This window comes from Primulina huaijiensis, chromosome 18 (assembly GCF_012295235.1).
Source record: "Primulina huaijiensis isolate GDHJ02 chromosome 18, ASM1229523v2, whole genome shotgun sequence".
NCBI classification, from domain to species: Eukaryota; Viridiplantae; Streptophyta; class Magnoliopsida; order Lamiales; family Gesneriaceae; genus Primulina; species Primulina huaijiensis.
In genome coordinates, this window is record NC_133323.1 from 10,532,809 (window position 1) to 10,535,724 (window position 2,916).

The window sequence follows — 2,916 nt, forward strand, 5'->3', positions numbered from 1 at the left end:
GTTGTGTCTTCAAAAAATAAATTGAAGACCACTAAAAAAATAAATAATATTATTATGATAAATGGAAATAAATAATATTATTATGATGCTCCACAAACGGATATCGCTATCCTCGTGATAAGTATCTTCTGCAATCAAAGACGCCCCATTGACAACGTCATTGTACTTTGGAGCATTGTACAAATATGAAGCATATCAAATCAAATACGATCATCTTAATCCATACATATGAAAGGAATATAATCTATTTTTTATTTGAATTTTATTTGTCGAAATCTTTAAATTGAGATATAAGTTTATAAAACTCATCATTTAAATTATCAGTATAACTTAAATTATTGATACAAGATTCTCCTTGTATACAATTATGACATTCTTCTTGATCTGAAGAACTATAATCATTTTCTAAAATTTCTTCTGAATTATAAGATTCTAAACTATTATCAGATTCACTATCTGAATTCTGATTAGAATCCATTATTATTTTATTGATTTTATCTTTAAGATTTTCATCTATGTCTAAATTATTAATTTTGTTTTTAGCCCAACATTGATTAGCATAATGTCCTGGCTTTTTACATTTTCTACAAATTATTTTATTTTTAGCTTTATAATTTTCAGCTTTCCGTAATTCACGGCTTTTTTTTCTTTTCTTCTTTCTATCTTTTTGTCTATCAGACAAATGTCTTTTCTTCCTATAAGGTCTTTCGTCTTTATCTATTATTTTCTTTTTACCTTTATTAGGTAAGTCCATACCAAATTGATCACAAAATTTACCTAATTGTTTTCTCTCAAGTAAATTCTGTCTTTTAATTTGATTATTTAATTTTAATTCATTACAGAGAGCTAAACCCTCTTGGATACAAATACTTATTAATTTTCCATAAGTATAACTATCATAAGAAATATTTATATCATCCTTTCTTAATACTTTTCTAATTCTTTCTGCAAAGAGAAAGGGTAAACCATCTATAAATTTGGCTTTCCAAAGACTATTATTACAGTCTGGTATCTCATAAATTCGAGATAAAAAAGTATCTTTATACCATCTAAAATCAGTAAGTGTTTTACATTTTAGATTACTTAATAAAGTACGAATTTGTTCACTATTATCAGTGTATCTACCAGTAAAATGTTCAATCATTGTTGTTATTAATGAATAAACAACATTCTCTACTTGAATATTATCTTCAATTTTTATTGAATTGAAAATATCATTTTTCTGAAATTCATTTAAATAATTATCCCACCAACCTTTAAGTTGGCCAGTGAATCCTGCTATAATCATTCTAGCAATATTTTTTTCAGTATTACCTGAAGTTTTACACACAGTACTATACATAAGCATTCTGTGAGCAGTATTATAAATTTGTTTATCACTAACTCCATCAATATTCCATTCATATATACTTTTCCCATTATAACTATTAGAGAAAATATATTCTTGTTCTTCAACAAGAACATCCATGGGAGTAGGTCTATCATAATAATATTTAGTTTGGGTAGGTTTATCTGCCCATTTTATTTTATTAATTTCTTCATCAGAATGATTAACAATCTCTTCATTAAGAGTATTTAAATTAAGATTTTTAAATTTTTCTTCTAATAATTTTTCTAAATCAGAAACAGAAGATTTAAATTTAAAATCTTTAATTTCTGGAGGGGATTTAATAGAAGAACTAGCAATAGAAACAATATTAGTTTCTGGTTCTTTTATATGAACATCTGGTTTAATTTTATTAATAGCTAAAATAATTTTATCAATACGATCTTTAAGAGAAACGATCTCTTCTCCTATTATCGTAAGATATAAATTTGTATAATTCTGTTTTTCAATTATTTGATTAATATGTTTAACAGTTATTTGTAACATATCATTTTCAAATAATCTTGAAAAAGCAGTAAAATTCAAAACTTTATTATTCTTTTCTATAATAAAAGATTGTTGAGGAGGATAAACAGATTTTTGAATCTGTCCAGAAGGAAATTTATAATTTCTTTCAAGAATAGAAATATAATCTATAATAAATGTTTTAAAAAACCAAGGAACAAAATGAATTAATTTATTTTGATTTTCACAGTATTTATAAAATTCTGTAACAATATATTCAAATTCTTCTTCAGAGAAACTTTTAAAATACCAATCTCTGAAAGATTTCCATTTGGGTAAATAAAATTCTGCATTGATCTTTGCTCTAGCAAAAGATCCTTTAGTAAAATCAATTTTTGGTTTACTATCCATTAAATAGTAAAATTCATTTCTGAAACAGTATCAGTTTCTTTAACTTTTTGAAAGTTACATTGATGAACAATATTATTTTGATTAATTATTAAATCTTCTGCTGAAGATTCTACTTCTTCTCGTATTTGAGAAGTTGAAGCTCTAGAAGTTTGTGGAATATCTACCATATAATCTAAAGGTGAAATAAAAGAATGACTAGATCTTGATCTAGAATAAACAGAAGAGGGTAATAATCTTCTTTGTTCATTATTGAACTGTATTTGAACAGATCCTTCATTATTTTGGATAACTTGCTGTAAATCTCTATTTATTATAGGATTTCTGGGAACAGCTTATTCAATTATCCAGTTTTCTGGAAATTCTATTTTTTCCCATTTTATAGATCTACGGGTTGTAATATTAGATCTATTAAAATTAGTCTCTATTAGAATTGTTTCATTTAATTTTTTATCAATTCTTTTACACATAGGATTCAGTGTAAACAATGGTTTATAATAAATACGATAACAGATACATATAACTTCTGTACCAGGAGTATAATTATAACCATGAGTTTTAACATTTAATGTTAAAGAGTCTAAGATATTTATATCAGACAAAGATAAAGATAAATTTGGATAAACATCAAAATATACTGGACCATGAGCCAGACTAGATTGAATTATTCCCATAAG